The sequence below is a fragment of the Heterodontus francisci genome, chromosome 1 (genome assembly GCF_036365525.1).
Source record: "Heterodontus francisci isolate sHetFra1 chromosome 1, sHetFra1.hap1, whole genome shotgun sequence".
In the NCBI taxonomy this organism is placed as follows: domain Eukaryota; kingdom Metazoa; phylum Chordata; class Chondrichthyes; order Heterodontiformes; family Heterodontidae; genus Heterodontus; species Heterodontus francisci.
This window is the reverse complement of record NC_090371.1, coordinates 267,524,061-267,536,568: the sequence shown is the minus strand read 5'-3', so window position 1 is coordinate 267,536,568 and position 12,508 is coordinate 267,524,061. Positions and strand designations below refer to the sequence as shown.

The following is a 12,508-nucleotide window of genomic DNA, read 5'->3' as shown; positions in this document are numbered from 1 at the left end:
GCATTTTGGGAGGATGAATAAGAAGGCTTAGATAATAGGAGTCTAACTGGGGTAGAGGACCACAGAGATCTGAGTGTGCAGATACACAAGTCATTAAAAGTAGCGACACAAGTTAGTAAGACCATAAACCATGCACTGGATTCTAGAGGGAAATGCAGAGAAATTACGTCAAACTTGCATCGAACCTTGGTCAGACCACACTTGACTTACTGTGTACAGTTCCGGTCTCCATATTATACAAACGGATATAGAGGCACTAGAGAGAGTGCAAAAAAAAAATCACAATAATTATACCAAAACTGATTGAATATACTTATCAGGAAAGGCTAAACAGGCTAGAGCTCTTTTCTCTAGAATAGAGAAGACTGAGGGGTGATCTGATAGAGGTTTTTAGCATTATGAAAGGTTTTGATATGGTAGAAATGTTTTCATTTGTAGGGGAATTGAAAACTAGGGGTCGTAAATATAAGATAGTCATCAATACATCCAATCAGGAGAAACTTCTTTACCTAAAGAGTGGTTAAAAATGTGAAACTTGCTACCAAAAGGAATAGTTGAGGCAAATAGCATTTCAGAGGAAGCTAGATAAGCACATGAGAAAGGAAAAGGAGGATACGCTGATAGAGGTATGGGAGGAGGCTCATGTGGAGCATAAATGTCAGCAGAGACCAGTTGGGCCAAATGGCCTGTTTCTGTGCTGTAGGCTCGATGTAATTCTATGTAAAAACTGCTTTGAAAATGATGTTAATGTGTGTGGTTCCTTAAATATAATAGTTGTTGTACTCTACATGAAGTATCTAATAAAGTGGAACATGGCACAATCATAGTCTAATTATATTTTCTTTAGAACTACAATGGAGGAGAAATTCAACATACGCTCAACCAATTTTCAGGCATAACATCATTGTTGGACCATGCCTCACTATATTAACCTCAACTGCCATCTGAGTATGTATAAAACCAGGCAAATGAAGCCACCTGGGTCAGGCAACTTTATAGCACTCCAGTGTGACTGACCAAAAGCAGCAGAGACCTTGTGATATATTAAAATTAGGGTCTGTTGAAGGACCCTTTTGCCAAATTGAAAAGTGAAGCAAAAGATCTGTTAATTTTTAAACCTGTCTGCTAATCCTTGATGCAAACCAACTAGGAAGGAGTCTGCACCAGCATTAAAGATGTCCTTGGCTTCAATCAGGTTAAGTCTCTGGATAGTCTTTCTAGACTTCTAAGGAGCTTTGGGCCTTTTATTTGTTCTGTTGGCTGCTATAACTGAGTTGAACATTTTCAGGCAGTAACTTTTTCAAGCTGTGGGACAATCTCTGTGCAGGGGCTTCTGCGAAAACCAACATGCATATAGTAATGTAGCGTAGTGGTAACTTCACCTTTAAGAAACTATACTTTTAAGAGACCAGGCTACTGATGCAACTGATGACATCATCAGACAGATTTAAGGCGACACCATTTTGAGAGACACACTCAGCACATGGCTTGGAAAGAGCACACATTGGGTGGTTTTATTTTAATTTTTTTAAAAAGTCAACAGATGAAACTCTCCGCCAAACAAAGGCAGTGGAGGGGTGCCGCCACCGCCTGGTAAACGGGACCTGGAACATGCAGAGATCAGCAGCCGCCAGCCTCTCAATGCGGTGCCGGGGAGGAGGGGGAAGAGCAAGGATAAGACCTGGACCTGAAATCATGCAATATAGATAAGTAAGACAATAAATAATGTTTGTGTTTAATCTGAATATAAAGCCCACAGCTATCATTTAATGAAGACTCAAGAACACAGCACAACTCTATACATGTTGTCAATATGGGTGCACTGCTCAGTCTGGCGTTATGATTGAGGGATGGGGCGGCGGAGGAGCAGCAAGTCAGAATGCAAAGATCTGCAGAAATAGAACACTCCACCTTCAATTAACAGAGGAATAGTGTATCTGGTGGCTCTGCTTCACCCATCCTTGGACTCTCTGGCCACTTGCGGACCTGCACATACTGTTCCGTCCCAGACCCTATAAAATCAGGGCCATTCTTTCTGGATAAACCCAGACCAGCTGGATTATTGTGTACAATTCTGGGCACCACACTTTAGGAAGAATGTGAAGGCTTTGGATGGGGTTCTATAGTGGTTCCAGGGATAAGGAAGTACTAGACTGCAAAAGCTGATGTTTTTACTAGAATAGAGAAGACGAAGGGAAGATTTAATAGAGGTGTTTAAAATTATGTAAGGTTTAGATAGAAAAAAAGAGAGAAACTGTTACCAATGGCTGAAGGGTCGATAACCAGAGGAAACATATTTAACCTGATTGGCAAAAGAACCAGAGGTGGAAAGCACTGCTTGATAGGGTGGTGGATACGGATTCAATCATAGCTTTCGAAAGCGAATTGTATAATTATTTGAAGGAGAAATGGGGTACGGGGAAAAAGCATGGGAGTGGGACTAACTGGATTGTTCTTTGAAAGAGCCAATGCAGTTTTGATGGGCTGAATGGCTTCCAACTGTGATATACTATTCTATAATTCTAAAAGTATTTTTTCAATTCATGGATTTCACTCACCTAAAGTACATAAATGATAGATCTTGTTGACTGAAAACACATGAGCCTGCACAAACCAGGTTCAACTGTGAGGGGGAGAAGTGATTGTATTGTACTTGTAGATCGTGCAATTGAACACTAGAGGGTGCCCTAATGGAAACAATCACTGCAGCAATTACACACCAGGGTCTCCATTTCTATTAAAATATTATATCCAGACAGATTTTGGGGGAGTTGTAACAGGTAAGAATGGGTGGGTGGAATCAGGTATGTACTTAAATTTGGAGTAAAATGAAACACAACGGCAACACAGCTCTAAAGAAAAGAAAGAAAAGCTTTGCATTTATATAGTGCCTTTCAAGACCACTGGACATCTCAAAGCACTTTACAGTCAATGAGGTACGTTTTTGAGGTGTAGTCACTGTTGTAATGCATCACTTCTAGATTTAACTGAGGCACTTTTGGCTGCATTGCTTGTCAGAGTCCACTGGAATATTAGTGTCACAATTGAAGCTGATAATTGCATTCAAATGAGATGCTTTTCACATTAATCTAACGTTCCTTCGGCTTTAACTCCTCCAGCACAGGTTTCCCGGGGCTCAGAAAACTGACCAATAAAAAGGCGGCGAGTTTCAGCTGCACTTCATGTGGGTCTATCAACTTCAGATTGCCTGAACTCAATAAAGGTTCCCTCCTACAGTTGCTTTGTCAGTTCCCTCTGCCAAACATTTAGCAGTGAGTTCTTGTTGTGACCTTAGAGGTTTTGGAAAAGTTTGGAAGCTATCAGACACCAGCAGGATGGGAGATGCCAGGGCTGTTTTTGACAGTATATCAAAAGAACAACACAGTCACCATTCGTGGCAGTGATGACGTGATGTGCTGGGATCAGCAGGTGCATAGGAGAGAGGAGAACAGAGGGGCTAAGGTTCCAGGAGGCACTAGCCACGTATTGGAGCGTACAGATAAAGGCTCAACTTCCTTAGCCTCTCAGGCTGAGATTATCACATCAGGTGGTAACAGACATCTGCAGCCAACTAGAAGATCGACTGCTTGCTGAATCTGGCAGTCACACATTACGAATGAAAGTCACCACTACCCTCGATTTAGTTGCCTCTGGTTCCTTCCAGGGCATCACCTGAGCCATATTAAATGTTTTTCAGCCTGCTGCACATAAAAGGGAAGAGGAAGAATAGGCCCAACTGGAAAGGAGGCATTTCTGGATCAGTGCTGAAAATGAGGTGGACCAAGTGTCTGTGGGGGAGCAACTGGGGAAGAGTGGGCATCGTATCATAAGGTTTAGACTCATAATGCAGAAAAGCAAGGAATGATGTAAGGTAGAACGGCTAGATTGGAAAAGGGCTAATTTCAGTACGATAAGAGATCTAGCCAGGATAAAATGGAACCAAAAATAAAAACAGAAAGTGCTGGAAATACTCAGCAGGTCCAGCAGCATCTGTGGAGAGAGAAACAGAGTTAATGTTTCAGCTGTGTGACCTTTCATCAGAAAGGGTTCTGAAAGACCTGAAACGTTAACTCTGTTTCTCTCTCCACAGATGCTGCCAGAGCTGAACATTTCCAGCACTCTTTGTTTTTATTTCAGATTTCCAGCATCTGCAGTATTTTGCTTTTATTAAAATGGAACCAAAGACGAACGGGAAAAACCGTAACCGACAATTGGTTATCTTAGAAGAAAAAGTTCTTCAGGTACAAGCTAGGAACATTCCAATAAGGGAGAAAGGTAAGGAAACCTAAAACAGGGCTCCTTGGATAGTGAAGGAGATAGAGATTACGATGAAACAGAAAAATAGGGTGTATGATGCATGCCAGGTGAATGCGTCAAATAAGGACCAGGCCATATACAATAAATTGAGAGGGGAGGTGAAGAGGAAAATAAGACTGGCATTGAGAGAATATGAGAATAGAATGGCAGTCAACATAAAAGGCTGGCTATGTTTACGGTAGTTAAGTCACCTGGTCCGGATGTCTTGCATCCGAGGTTGCTCAAGGAAGTGGGGTGAAAATAGCAGAAGGGCTTCCAACCACAAACCTACCCATTCCACAATCACCCAATGGGTCCCATTATGTATTGTCATTCATCATGAAACAAGTGAAAGGGCAATTTGCTACATGGGATACAACAATGGACAAGACGTGGAAATTATGCTTCTCAGTACATTTTATGTAGCGTTATAAAAAAAAAGGGAAGTTAACAACAGAACATTTTGTCAAATATCCACGTGCATACATTTGGTAAATTACAACTTCTTGAACTAACACTTTCTACCGCTCCTGCATGGTACATCCTGTGTGGCCTCAATAGTGACAGAGACAGGCTGTTCAGATTCCTGCCCTGATCTATGAGATGCTTTGGTCTTACTCTTTCTGGGCTTTGAAACCCCTGAGGGCACTGCCAAAGACTGCTCCATGTGCACATGTGCAGGGGCAGATTCAGCCATGGGGGAAAAAGGTAGCATGTCAGGTACTAGCCAAGGTGGGGGCAGTGGGTGAGAAATGGGCATGTTTTCTGTGGAGTTCACACTTCCATGTCCCCTTTTGCCATCATCTCTTTCCTGGGCCAGCACCACATCACTCCCATCACTCAGTTGCAGACAAGTTGACATCCAAAGTCTGCACAATGTGGTCATGGTCTGCATAGACTTATTTGAGAGTCAAGCTCGAAGCTCCATTGAGCAAACTCTCTCCCCATGGCAAATATTCTCGCTATTCCTTGCACCACCAATCCACTAGTGATCATATTGGACTCCTTTATCCTCGCTGCTATTAAGGAGAGTGTGTGTGGCACATCTGCCGGTACCTCAAGAAGTTGCTAATGCAACTCTAGCATTCGCCTTCTCAACGATGGCCGCCAGGGTTCAGCATCTGTCTCCAGATGAGCAGAGCTTGGAGAATGTTCAGCACCCCTGACATGGACTCTCCACAGCTGTCTCTACCACTAGTGTCTACTCATGCTTACTTGTGAAATGTGAATCACCAAGTGTAAAGCCAATTAGATATCTAACCGGGCCCACTGAAATGAGAACATTTGTGCTGATGCATGGCTGCAGGTCCTGCGATGGTGCACGCTCAGAAGGAATAAGGTCTTCTGAGAAACTGTCCTCATGCATGTTCAGCAACATTTCCAGAACTCACGAAGGCCCTGGAAGACAAAATAAAAGGATATGAATTAGTCATGGCAAAGTAACGACCTTGACAATCATCTTCCCATAGTTCCGTCATTGGTGAAATAAAGTCAGCATTTGTGTGTCAGTGGGTGGTTGATGTAGATGAACCAGCAAATGTAGTTCAACACAACAAAAACAAGAAATGCTGGAATCACTCAGCAGGTCTGGCAGCATCTGTGGAAAGAGAAGCAGAGTTAACGTTTCGGGTCAGTGACCCTTCTTCGGAACAAATGTAGTTAGTTGGGTCATTAAAACAATTCCTGCACTGCATTCAAGACCGGAGAATCCTGCTGCTCACCTCGTCAGCCACCTTCCAACCATGCCTTCTTGCTGAGAGCTGCAAGTTTCTTCTTCCTATTGATGGGGAAAAGTCTGTCCCTCCTGCTCCTGACTACACCAGCAGTAATTCCAGCAAAGCATCATTAATTGAGGTGCTGCCCTGCTCGCTGTGTATCCATCATAAACACCAACTGGTTCCTCAAAATTCCATTCCTACTATGTCCCTTTAAATAGTGGAACTGAGATCGGGTTGTGTAGATGTGTATCACATCTGCTGCACAGCTTGGAAACGTGAAACCCAGGCGTCAAAATCTATTGTCTCAATCAAGCTGAAATTGCAGAATCCAACCTACTGACTTCTGGGTTTCACCCATGTGATTCCACTCTCGTGCTTGGAGCCCACCTTCACATTACTTTCAGGGCCAATGTACCAGAGGGTCCGAAATAAAAGCAGCCATTATAATTATCACATTAACTTGAATGTTTATCAGACAGATCCTCCTCTTTTCAAGACCATGACTCTGTACTGGGTTAGTTAGCTGGGTGCCCTCTGGTACATGGCTATAATATGTGATCCTTGACACTGAACGGCACCATGAGGGGGGAGGTATCACAGCCGCACTGGACACTGCACCCACCCAGAGTCACATGTGAACTTCTAGCATTTATTACTGAATAGGGAACAGATATTAGGAACCCAGGTTGCACCAAGGCCAAATGTAGCACTTTTAATGCTACTCTAGCTGACATCTACTTGTTCAGTACATTCTAAGGTTTGAGCTTAGCACCTTCAGTAGTTTGTCTCAACTACTCACTGGGTAAAGAACTGAAGTGTTGAATTTCACACTGCGAATAGAACTAGCGCAAAAAAAGAGAAATAAAATTCAACAAAAATTATACCAGAAAATTGCACAAAACTGCTGTAAGATCAAAGCCTAGCTGCAGTCAGATCAATATAAGCATGTAACAATTGGGTTCCAATCACAGCATTGGTGGCACAATTACTCTTCCAATCATTGCTACAGAAGATAATCAATTCCTTTGCTGCTTGTTCCTGTATTGAATTCAGATTGTTTTGCTGGTGATCGATATAAATCAATGGAGAACATTTATCTGACATGATTGATGAGTTTATAAATTAGTATTTCCTGGATCAATAAAAGTGATATATTTTGACCTGCCTATTGCAAAATTAATAGCTCAAAATTGTCTTTCCATATCTCAGTGCTCAAATAATGCTCATATAGAGTCAAGGACTGTAATTGTTAGCTGTGGCTCAGTTGATAGCACTCTCACCTCCGAATCAGAAAATTGTGGGTTCAAGTCCAAATCCAATGCTTGAGCACAAAAATCAAAGCTGGCATTGCAGCACAGTACTGAAGCAGTCCGTACTGTGGAGGTGCCACCTTTCAGCTGAGATGTTAAACTGATGCCCTGTCTGCTCTCTAACGTGGACATAAAAGATCCCATGGTACTATTTTCAAAGAAGAGCAGGGGAATTATAACTATATGTCCTAGCCAATATTTAACACTCAATCAACATCACAAAAACAGATGAGTTGGTCATTATCGTATTGCTGTTTGTGGGAGCTTGCTGTGTGCTTAATTGGCTGTAAAATGAGGTGGGCATCCTGTGGTCATAAAAAGCACTATATAAATGCAAGTCTTTCTTTTATTCAATTTACATTATGAAACCAAACATGGGTTATCACCAACTCTGTAACTGTTTGACTGCAACTGGAAATGCTTAAACGATAAAGGATGTAGACCAACATGTGGACAATCTAAGAATATGCTCACATTGTATAGATTTACTACTGATACAATAATTAAGCTTAATAGTGAAAATCTGTCTGTCAGGTAACTTGTTTCAAAATCAATGACAATATGAAAACAATTCCCGTACAAGGGCTTTTGTTCTCTACCTCTTTTTAACCCTGTAATTGCAGCTAAGTCACCAGCAACTTGACTCAGTCAAATAAATGAAATTGTCTACGATGCTTCACATTGATAAATTACTCAGCCTTTGTGAATCAGCTGTAATAATATATGCTGGAAAATATCTGACACTACATAGCCCTACATGATATAGACCAGAACAAGAATGAATAAATGCATCTATTATAATCAGCTGACCAAAGGCTGATAAATCTTTGAGCGTACCAATATTGAATATTTCAATGGCTTGGGAAAAATATTTGCTTCAATACCACAGTAAATAATTCAAAATCTAATTTACAAACAAAAACTTTGTGTAAACATGCCTGCCCACACCTATGTAATCTTTTTGACCACCTTTCTTCTGCTTGAGAACAATTTATACAAAAGTGAGAGCAAACCTTAAATTGCTTCTGATTTTTTTTTATTTGTTCATGGGATGTGGGCGTCACTGACTAGGCCAGCATTTATTACCCATCCCTAATTCCCCTTGGGAAGGTGGTGGTGAGCTGCCTTCTTGAATTGCTGCAGTCCATGAGAGGTAGGTACACCCACAGTGCTGTTAGGGAGTTCCAAGATTTTGTCCCAGCGACGGTGAAGGAACGGCGATATAGTTCCAAGTCAGGATAGTGTGCGGCTTGGAGGAGAAATTGCAGGTGGTGGTGTTCCCATGCATCTTCTGCCCTTGTCCTTCTAGGTGGTAGAGGTTGCAGCTCTGGAAGGTGCTGTCTAAGAAGTCTTGGTGTGTTGCTAAGTGCAGCTTGTAGGTGGTACACACTGCTGCCACTGTGCGTCGGCGGTGGAGGGAGTGAATGTTTGTAGACAGGGTGCCAATCAAGCTGGTTGCTGTGTCCTGGATGGTGTTGAGCTTTTTGAGTGTTGTTGGAGCTGTACTCATCCAGGCAAGTGGAGAGTATTCCATCACACTCCTGACTTGTGCTTTGTAGATGGTGGACAGGCTTTAGGGAATCCAGAGTCTAGTTACTCGCCACAGGTTTCCTAACCTCTTACCTACTCTTGTAGACATGGTATTTATATGGCTAATTTATATGGCTTATGTGGTCTCCTCTACATTGGGGAGACCAAGCGCAGACTGGGTGACCGCTTTGCAGAACTTCTCCACTCAGTTCGCAAGCAGGACCCTGAGCTTCCGGTTGCTTGCCATTTCAAAACTCCCCCCTGCTCTCATGCTCACATCTCTGTCCTGGGATTGCTGCAGTGTTCCAGTGAACATCAACGCAAGCTCGAGGAACAGCATCTCATTTACCGATTAGGCACACTACAGCCTGCCGGACTGAACATTGAGTTCAATAATTTCAGAGCATGACAGCCCCCCATTTTACTTACATTTTTAGTTTTTTTTTCTTTCTTTTTACATTCTTTTTTACATATTTTACAATCTTTTTTTTGCATTTATTTCATTTCATCTTAGTTTGTTCAGTTTGCTTACTCACTGTTTTTTTCAGGTTTGCACTTGCTGCTGTTCAATATTCAGTGTATTAACACCTAATTTGTACTAATGCTTTGTCTTTCAACACACCATTAACATATTGTTTGCCTTTGCTCCGTGATCTTTTTTTCAGCTATGCGGCCTGGTCCAATCTAGACTTCCTTTGTTACCTCTTGCCCCACCCCCACCTCACTTGCTTATAACCTGTGACTTTTCTAATATTTGTCAGTTCCGATGAAGGGTCACTGACCCGAAACGTTAACTCTGCTTCTCTTTCCACAGATGCTGCCAAACCTGCTGAGTGGTTCCAGCATTTCTTGTTTTTATTTCAGATTTCCAGCATCCGCAGTATTTTGCTTTTATTTATATGGCTACTCCAGTTCAGTTTCTGGTCAATGGTAACTCCTAGGATGCTGACAGTGGGGATTTCAGCGATGGTAATGCCATTGAATGTCATGGGGAGATGGTTAGATTCTCTCTTGTTGGCGATGGTCATTGACTGGCACTTGTGTGGCACAACTGTTACTTGCCACTTATCAGCTCAAACCTGGATATTGTCCAGGTTTTGCTCCATTTCTACACGGACTGCTTCAGTATCTGAGGAGTCACGAAGGGTGCTGAGCATTGTGCAATCATCAGCGAACATCCACACTTCTGACCTTATGATTTAAGGAAGATCATTGATGAAGTAGCTGAAGATGATTGGGCCTAGGACATTACTCTGAGGAACTCCTGCAGTAATGTCTTGGAGCTGAGATGATTGACCTCCAACAACCACAACCATCTTCCTTTGTGCTAGGTACGATTCCAACCAGTGGAGCGTTTTCCACTTGATTCCCATTGACTCCAGTTTTGCTCGGGCTCCTTGATGGCATACTGGGTCAAATGCCGCCTTGATGTCAAGAAAATCACTCTCACCTCTTGAGTTCAGCTCTTTTGTCCATGTTTGAACCAAGGCTGTAATGAGGTCAGGAGCTGAGTGGCCCTGGTGGAACCCAAACTGAGCGTCACTGAGCAGGTTATTGCTAAGCAAGTGCCGCTAGATAGCACTGTCAATGACACCTTCCATCACTTTACTGATTATCGAGAGTAGACTGATGGGGCAGTAATTGGCCGGGTTGGATTTGTCCTGCTTTTTTGCAGACAGGACATACCTGGGCAATTTTTCACATTGCCGGGTAAATGCCAGTGTTGTAGCTGTACTGGAACAGCTTGGCAGCTAAATTCCAACACCTGTTATTAGTTTGGCAGATATATGTTTGGTTCAGCTGGTTTCGACCGATATTCTGCAGCTCTTCCCGGCTTAACATTCCAGGATAAACTCTCCACTGCTTTTCAGATTTTATTTTTAGTCTGCCAAACTAAACAAAGATGACATTGTACAGTAATTATATTCACCAGTTGGAATAAAATTGGCATAAAGGATTTCATTGTTTAATATTGTCATTTCACACAGGAAATTGCATTAGGAATTGGGGTTCACTTGGTAGCTAGAGAAACATGGAGATAGATATTGGACTTGTGCCTGCAATGGATCTCAAGTCACCGGATTGATCGCTCTGCATCTGCGCCAAATTCAGCACTAGGCCTCATCACCACAGAACTGGTGAACTGTGGGCACCATTTGAACATCGGGGAGCAACTTGCAGAACAGCAGCCCTCGGGCATGTCTCTGGACTGGGAGAGGTAATCCCAAGGGAGATCTGCCCAGTCCAACAGCAGCCCACAGTTCTTTAGTAGAGGCAGGAGGAGCACTACTGTTCCTTCCGACTCCACCAAAAAGTCTTTATACTTTTTGGGACGTTTTCTAACCACCTCTTTAAGGACTGCTGTTAATGCCACTTTAAGACCTGGCACAAATGGACGGAGGTTGAGAGGTGCAGATGGCACCCATTTCTATTCCAATTTTGTAATCGTGGTCCCAGAACCAGCTTAGGACCCTGATTTGCATAAACAACCAGCACAACGTCTACTTCAGGTGAGAAACATAGTTGACTAAAAGCCGACTGCTCCAACATGGTGGCCACTGAACTTCAGGTGCAGATCCGATGCAGGGAATTCCAGCCTGATCTTCGTATATTTATCCATCATTTTATGCCCAAATGAGGTTGAATTTCTCCCCCGGGAAGCTATACAACTCTGAAATAAAAACAGAAAGTGCTGGAAATACTCAACAGGTCGGGCAGCATCTGTGGAGAGAGAAGCAGAGTTAAAGTTTCAGGTCAGTAACCTTTCATCAGAACTCAGTGTTGAAAGCAGATATTTTTCTGAATTGAAGATCAGTGCAATTCTTCATCTTCAAAGTGATGGCAAATATAAAATCTATAGCCATAATACATTTTTCAGAATAGCACATTTCAATTTCCATCAAATCAATGTAAAGTCTATTTTTCCCCAACACACTTTAGACTGCCACATATAGTTTTCCAAATGAGGATGGTAGACTTGTAAGCTACTCCCAGGCACCTACAAGTGACCCACTTGGAGCTACATAATGGTCATACAGAAACCTTCTGTTGCTTAAAGCCTGGCTACCCGACCCGAACCCAAATAGACCCGACTACGTGTCGGGTGCGGGTCGAAATTCAGAGTCCAGCATTCAGGTTCAGGTCGGGTCGGGCTGGATACTGCTTCCAGGAAGTCACGGGATCAGGCTTACCCATGATTCCCCACAACTCCAGCTGTAGGAATATAAAACACACACTGTGGAACAGATGAAGGAGATTCGGGTATGGCCCAGGTCGGGTTTTAATTTTATACCCGCACCAGGCTTTACTGTTGCTGTCTGAACAAGCATCTAGGCTGCAGTTGGTACCTCCCAGATAAGGTAACCATACAATGAGATTATTACAGATCTAAAACTCCATACTACACATTACATCTCCACATAAATAGTTTTCATAAGAATTAAAATCCTATCATAATATTTATTTCCTTATTCCAGGAAGAACCTGGAACCTCATTAACCTGTTAAGATCCTGTGAACTAATCTACTTATTGAGAACAGGTCAGTGGTCCCAAAGGCGTCGGCGGTACAGATAATTCTGTGTTCCATTTTAGGAAAGCGATATATTGACAGGCCCGCTCACTCACTGAGATTCCTATCAAATAAGGCATAACCC

General features: G+C 42.6%; 1 protein-coding gene across 3 annotated transcripts in view; it reads right to left on the bottom strand.

Moving 5' to 3' along the window:
- Window positions 1-4,201: 4,201 nt before the first annotated feature.
- Window positions 4,202-12,508, bottom strand: part of LOC137376222 (limbin-like) — a 211,705-nt gene continuing 203,398 nt past the window's right edge. For all 3 annotated transcript variants that reach the window (XM_068044349.1, XM_068044367.1, XM_068044359.1), the window contains one exon: window positions 4,202-5,694. The gene's annotated coding sequence lies outside the window, so the exon portion shown is untranslated. The remainder of the gene's footprint in view (window positions 5,695-12,508) is intronic.